This window comes from Delphinapterus leucas, chromosome 1, assembly GCF_059928025.1.
Source record: "Delphinapterus leucas isolate spDelLeu-1000000601 "Yukka" chromosome 1, BTC_Dleu_Yukka2, whole genome shotgun sequence".
NCBI classification, from domain to species: domain Eukaryota; kingdom Metazoa; phylum Chordata; class Mammalia; order Artiodactyla; family Monodontidae; genus Delphinapterus; species Delphinapterus leucas.
In genome coordinates, this window is record NC_143129.1 from 153,833,082 (window position 1) to 153,840,625 (window position 7,544).

The 7,544-nt window shown below is 51.3% G+C and overlaps 1 non-coding gene across 1 annotated transcript; it reads left to right on the plus strand.

The window, feature by feature from the left end:
* Positions 1–228: 228 nt before the first annotated feature.
* LOC149750767 (U5 spliceosomal RNA) lies at positions 229–344 on the plus strand. The gene has a single exon (XR_016390934.1). It is a non-coding gene; the product is annotated as a U5 spliceosomal RNA (small nuclear RNA).
* The last annotated feature ends 7,200 nt before the right edge of the window (positions 345–7,544 follow it).

The following is a 7,544-nucleotide window of genomic DNA, read 5'->3' on the forward strand; positions in this document are numbered from 1 at the left end:
TCAGCTTCATTTACATACCCAGAATGCATTGCATTCGGGATCTTGCCTACTTTCAAAAGGCTCTAGCCTTCTATTTCTTTTGACTCCCGCCCCCATTCGAAATCAGGATATTTTCACAGAATTGTGTGAAATAATTGCAGAACTCGCTCGTTGTTTGCGGGTAAATAGTTACCGTTGGTGCATTGGGCCTTCCAGTTAGCCGGGCACTGTGTGAGAGGCTCTGACGCCGTACTCTGGTTTCTCTTCAGAACGCATAAATCTTTCGCCTTTTACTAAAGATTTCCGTGGAGAGAAACAATTCCGAGTTTCTACCCAATTTTTTGAGGCCTTGTCTTCACAAGGCTAATAAATTTGTGTTAAAGACAGAAGGTTTTGTATTGCTGTGTGTCTGTGCTGGTAGCGTTATACGCTGCGAAGCGTGGTAGCACTGTTTTGGCTTAGTTGTAGGCCGTTTTTGTGATGGTTTGTTAGCGTGACGTACGTGTGATTTCGGAACCCTGGCAAGCGCCTGGAATTAACCTGCTTGGCGGAGCGGTATAACACGGTGGCGAGCTGTTCTTGCGGATTTTGACCGTTGCTCGTAAACAACTGCAGTCCTCGGTGAGGGCAAGGTGTTGTGTCCTGTTTTTCTGAGGTTGTCTTCAGGAGGCGGGCTTCGTGTGGACGGTGCAACTGGTGCTCGCGGAGTGCGTATGGTGTTCTGAGGAGGAGGTATCGTTCCTGGTTTGAGGAAGGCAACGCCGGGGAAGGAAGAGAAAAAGGCGCGAGAGAAGTGACACCCCCCCCCCACTTTCTTCGCGCGAGCGGCCCCACAAGTTATAAGGAATTCAAATACTCACAGAGCTTAAAAACGCACTTTGTTCCTCGCGCTTCGGGTTCATCTTCGCACGTTGGAGACCACCAGGCATAATACAGTTGAACTGCTTCTCGTGCCCGGCACGCGGCCTGGCGCAGAGCAGTCAGTCGTCCAGCAGACGGTTGCTCGCTGTAGATTATCCGCTTAACCAGGCTTTGGTTCGGTCGTGAATTCAAGTTCAGGCTTGGGCACATGTGTTTGCAAAGGATTGTTCAAGGCAGTACGTGAGCACCTCCGGGGAGGCCCACCTCTCTGGGATTGTGGTTCTAACTGCTGCACTTGTGTAACTTGCCTTTTGTAAAAGCTTCAAAAAAATTGAAGTATAGTTGGTCGATTTTTGTATGATAAATATTCAAATATACACTTTCTGATGAGGTAGTTTAGCCTTAAAACTAGAACTGTTAAAAATAAGAAATTCGAGGAATTCCCTGGCAATCCCTGGACCAGTGGTTAGGGCTCCACGCTTCCACGGCAGGGGGCGCGGGTTCGATCCTGGTTGGGGAACTGAAACCCAGCAGGCCACTCGGCGCGGCGAGGAAAAAAAAAAAAACAACAACAAAGAAAAAAGAAATAAAAAACAAAAGGAAAGGCAATGCTCAAGATCATCTGTAGTTTTCCAGTTTCTAATGTGGATGAAGACCTTAAGTAATTGCTCTAAATTTTAATTTTAGAAGTAAGCTTAGGGCTTCCCTGGTGGTACAGGGGTTAAGAATCCGCCTCTCACTGCAGGGGACACGAGTTCGAGCATTGGTCCCGGAAGATCCCCCATGCCGCGGAGCAACTAAGCCCGGGCAGCACAACTACTGAGCCCGAGTGCCACAAGCACTGAAGCCCGGGCACCTGGAGCCCGTGCTCGGCAACAAGAGAAGCCACCGCAGTGAGAAGCCTGCGAACCGCAACGAAGACCCAACACAGCCCCAAATGAATACAATACATAAGTTAAACAGACAAGAAAAAGCGTATACTGCATGACAATCAAATGCAATATACAGACCTTAACTGGATCCTGAACAAAACCCAATAACACACCAAGGAAAGGAAGGCAGGAAGAAAGCAGAAGGTACACTTTTGGTGCCTTTGTGGAAATTTTAGTATGTACTCTATTTCACGCGACACTATTCAATTAATAATTGTATTTGTTTTCTTGTTGCTGTAACAAATTATCACACGCTTAGTGACTTAAAACAACTTCTGGACGGCAGGAGTCTAGAATTAAGGTGTTGACAGGGCTGCATTCTTTCTAGAGGCTTCAAGGGAGAATCTGTTCCCTTGCCTTTAAGAAAGCTGGCTTCATTCCTTGGCCTGTGACCCCTTCCTTGCAGTCCAAATCTCTTGCTTCTGTCGTGTCATCTCCTAACTCTGGATCCTCCTGCCGTATAAAGAGCCTCGTAATTACCTGGGGCCCACCTAGATAATCCAGGAGACTCTCCCCATCTCAAGATCCTTAATCACGCCTGCACAATCCGTTTTACCACGTGAAGTAACATATCTACAGGTTCCTGGGATTAGGATGTGTATGTATTTGGAGGCTACGACTCACACTACCACAATACTGATATAGTAATTATGTAGGAGAACGGCCTTATTCTTAGTAGACACGTAATGTGAAATATTTAGTAGTGAAATGTCATGATATATGAAACTTTCAAAAAGCCCAGTAAACACAGAGAGAGAAAGAAAATGTGTCATAGGTACTCATTCTTTCAACTTGTTGTAGTTTTGAACTTTTGGAAATAACAAGTTGGGGGAGAATAAATGTATAGTAATAAATTTTATGTAACATATATTTGTTTTGGATATTTGTATTATACTTAAGTTTTCCTTTTTATTTATTTATTTTGAAAAATATTTATTTATTTGGCTGGTCTGAACTGCGGCACGCACGATCTTTAGCTACGGCGTGAGAACCCTTAGTTGCAGCATGTGGGATCTAGGTCCCTGACCAGGGATCGAACCTGGGCCCTCTGCATTGGAAGCGTGGAGTCTTAGCCCCTGGACCACCAGGGAAGTCCCTGAAGATTTCATTTTTTAAAGTTCCATTGTTATTAAAGAGTTATCGTCTTAGACCAGTGGTTTCCAGAGTTTTGGATTTTCCAATTATTAAAATTTCCAAAAAATTTCTGGGGTACTAATTTTTAAAATCATGATTCTACAGAAAGGCCATTCCAAGACTAAAAACAGTAAGAGTGACTTCACAGCAAAGGACAGGACACGTCTTTAAAACAGGAAATTCATTTAGCTTTATGGAAAACACACCGATATTTCCTTAACTTTTCTCTCCTCCCTCCGCCCAAATAGAGGAAAGCTGAGGCTCAAAATCCTAGTTTGGGGTAAGTTAGGCTGCCTCTGACCAACAAGATCAGGGCCGGTGATGCCCTCTTGTGGCACCCTGGAGAATTACTGCCATCTGACTTCATGTCCTCTGACTTCACGTCCTCTGATTTTGAGGGACAATGCCCTCACAGTAACTCGGTCGTTCATTCATATGTGCCAGGCATTGTTCTCAGCATTTGAGACATATCAGTAATGAAAACAAATATCCCCGCCCTGCTGGAGCTTACATTCAGGTGGGGAGAGAGACAATAAATAAATAACACATAAGTAAGTGCTATGGATAAACCAGCAGTGGTAGGGGTTGGGGGTCAGAGTATAGGGGTTGGTAGTGTGGGACGCGACTTAATAAATGGTAACCCTCCCTGAGAAGATTACTTTGTTTTTTTAAAAAATTATTTATTTGGTTGCACCGGGTCTTAGTTGTGGCAGGCGGGCTCCTTAGTTGTGGCTCACCAGTTCCTTAGTTGTGGCATGCACGTGGGATCTAGTTCCCTGACCAGGGATCGAACCCTGGCCCCCTGTATTGGGAGCACGGAGTCTTATCCACTGCACCACCAGGTAAGTCCTGAGAAGATACCTTTTGTGTAAAGAGTTGAAAGGAGGTCATGGAGTTAGCCATGCAGACACCTGGGGTGAGGGTTCTAGGAAGAGGACCTCTCTCAAGTGTTCAGCAGAAAAGTCTGCACAAAAGCCCTAAAGCGGGAGCTTGTTTTGTCAACTTCAAGAACCACACAGCCAATGTGTCTGGTGCCCAGTGAAGAAGAGAGAGAGAAGTAGGAGAGAGTTCAGAAGTCATGGGAGCCTAGATCACCCTGGAGGCCGTAACAGCACGGGCTTGGGCTTTACTCAGTGAAATGGAGAGCCCTGCAAGGTTCTGAGCAGAGTGACAGAATCTGAAGTTTACAAGGACCACTGTGGCTGCTGTGCTGACAAAGAGAATGGGGCAGAGAGCAGAGTCATCTAGAGGAGAGATGATGGTGGCTTGGACCCGAGTATTAGCAATGGAGGTAGTGAGACATAGTTGGATCCTGGATATATTTGGAAGGTAGAGTCAACAGACAGGATGGATCCAGAGGTTAAAGAGAGACATCAAGGAGAACACCACGATTTTGTTCTGAGTGGCAGGAGGGATGAGTTGCCATCAGTTGAGTTGGGGAAGATGGCACAGGACTGGGAGTTCAGCTTTGGACACTGATGAAATACAAATCCATATTCTAAAGCGAGTCAAGGAAAATTTGAACATAAATAATTTTCTCTGCCCTTTGGCCTCCTCTCTCCCCTCTACTGTGCATTGCGTATCTGCACCATGCATCGAACCACCTCCCCGTCGGCAGAAATACCTGGTCAACTGTAAAGAGCAACCTTCTCCTAGTATCAACAAGATAACTCCTTAGGAGATAACCTTCCTCCTTGATCTTGTAAGGGGCCCTGATGACCCATGACCCATTACTTGCTTTGTAGGTGTCGATGTGGATTGTGTCAACGTCACTGTGTACGTCATTTAACGTACAAAGCCCTGGATAACTGTGCTTTGACCTCTCACAGGCAGAACAGTTCTTGGAGCTTTCCGAGAGGCTGTTCCCGGCTGATATACGCCGCAATTTGGCTCGAATAAAATTTTCCATTGCTTTCTTAGATCGACTGATTAAATTTTTCGTCGACAACACCATGAGGTAGAAATGTTTAGCTGGAAATAGAAACGTGGGAGTCGTTGCACAGAAGTGGTATTTAAAGCAATGGAATCACCAGGATGTAAAGGTAGGGAAGAGGCTCCAGGTCAGAGTCCTGCCTCACTCCACCTTGAAGGAAGCTGGGTTGAAGAGGAGGAATCAGCAAAAGAGAATGAAAGGAAGCAACCGGAGAGGCAGGAGAAATACCAGGTGGGTGTGGTGTCCTGGAGGGGAGAGCGCAGGGGCCAGCAGGGAGCTGAGGTAAGGCCCGCGCTCCTCAGGCTGTGCCCTTGAATCTTCTACGACGTTGGTGGTCCTTCCCCTCAGACCAGCGTTTTTCCTTGGTGAGCAGAGGCACCCCGACCCGTCATCATAACTCTCACTAGATCTCCCTCTGCCCTCCACACACGGACACCAGATAGATAGCAAGACCGTTTGTTTATTGAACCCTTCCCAGCCAGCTCTCCTTTTCCCCTTCTGGCGGGCAGATCCCCAGCCTCCCACCAAGGGCCAAGGAGAGTCAACCGGAGCTTGGCCCTGGCTCCTTCCTCCTGCCAGGCTTCCCTACCACACAGCCTGGGCTTCCTGGCTTGCCTTGGAGGCTCTGTTGCTCCTTTTCTCCCACAGCCTCCCTCTGGAAGTGTGTGATGTAGGCCACCTGACCCTGATTACAATGGCCAAAGTAAAAGCTCATGGTGCTGTCGGAGAGGCCACTGAGATACAGCTCTGGGGACAGGGAGAGGAGCCTGAGTGTGGGTGCCGCCGCACCTCTGCTCCAGGCCCCCTCACACCCCACTCACCTTTGGTGACATTGACTTCGTTGGCCGCCAAGATGTCCGCCTGAATGCTATCTATTTTCCTGTACAAGTCCTCGGCGTTGCCCTGAGGACACGAGCAAGGGGAACTGGGCTGGATGCCAGGGCAGCCTGGACTTGGAGTTGGGCGTGGGCAGATGGAGGCTGCAGGCTGCGGTCAGGCTCTTAGCCTGACTGGAAGGGCAGGAAAGGGGACGGAAGGATGCCAGGTGGAGAAGCCCAAGCCAGGGCAGTCCCTCCCGCCGCCGGCCCCGAGGCCGATCTGTGTGTGGGGCGTACAGGGGGAGGGGCCGTGCGCTGGGCTGTGCACAGGGGCACTGTCGTGTCCCGCGGGGCGCGGCGGGGCGGGAGCACTTACACGGAAGAGCTTGTAGAGTTCCTCCCCCATGGACCTGCGCACGTGCTCCTCCACCACTGGGAATAACTGCACAAAGTACTGCGTGGGCGGGCGAGGGGGCGTGGCTGACGTGCCCACGCGCTGTGTCCGCCGCGCCGCCGCGCCGCCCGCCGCCCGGCCGCCCAGCGCACCTCTAGCGTGAGGCTGGCCTGCCGCTGGCTGTTGCTGTGGTCCATGTTGCCCATGGCGGCCATGAGGCTGTGCACCACGCGCAGGTGTAGCATCTCCTCGGCCACGCTCGCGTTGCCTCGCGCCAGGATCCTGGGCGTGGGTGGCGTGGGGTGGGGGTGGGATTCGTGCTGCGGCGGCCCCGTGGGACCCTCCGGCGGCCGGAGCGCTCTTGGGGGCCCGCGGGCAGCGCCGGGGCCTGGCTTGCCGCATCCGCCCACTACCTGCTGCCCGCTTACCCGATGGCCTTGGCGGCCGCGGCCTGCTGCAAGAGCCACGGCAGGTGGGCGGTGAGCTGCAGAACCGAAGAGTCTGGAAAAGGGAGGAGTGGCCGTGAGGCTGGAGGACCCCTCGTCCTCGTCTTCCACCCTGCCCCGTCGGGGTCCACCACCCCGATCCCAGCGGATCCCTACCGCTGACGATCTGGGACTGCTGTTTGCTGGTCTCCTTGAAGGACGGTTTCAGCAGCGCCACGAGGCCCTTGAGCAGCGCCGGGCACACGTCGCAGTTGACCAGGTCCTTGGTCAGCTCGATGGCTGGGGAAGGCAGGGGCGCTGGAGAGGCCCACCGCTCCACTACCCGCCCTCGCCCTCGCAAGGAAGCAGTACCCCCTCCCCTCCAACTCTTTATCGACCTTTCTTAGCACCTCTTACTGGCCAGCACTGTGCCAGGCGTGGGGGGAGCTGGGCCGGCGACCCCTCAGTCCTGCCCTTCTGGAGCTCGTGGTTAAAGGGGAGAGGGAGGAGGAGGCCGAGGCCCCCTGGGACTCACAGAACCAACCAGAGCCGGAGGAAGAAGCGTTGGAGGCTTAGAGGCTGAAAAGAGCTGGAGGTCCCACAGAGGTAGGGCCGCCAAAGGGCTTTGAGGAATCTAGAAGGTTTCCCGGAGGAGGGAAGGACGGCGGGTCTTCAAAGGGAGACAGGATGGGGAAAGACAAGGGGTGAGGGGAAGACAGAGCAAGTGGGTGGGGATGTGTAGCAGAAAATGAGAAAGGAGGCAAGGTCGACAGCAGTTTAGAGAAACTTTCCTTTCTGATGGACCCTTATTGAGGCCTTGTTTGCCTAGGCTCTGTGCTGAGGACTCTCTGTTCAGTGTCCCAGTGACGATCCCTGTGACCAAGGAGCTTCATTTTGCAACAGCATGATGACTTATCCCTATTGGACATTTGAGGGAATGAGGCACAGAGAGGTAAAGCGCTTGCCATAAGGTACCACAGCTAGGAAGTGGTGGAAGCAAAAGGAGGGAAAGATTCGGTTAGGAAGGAGGAGGGGACTAGAATTTAAAGAGGGCATTTTCTGTGGCTG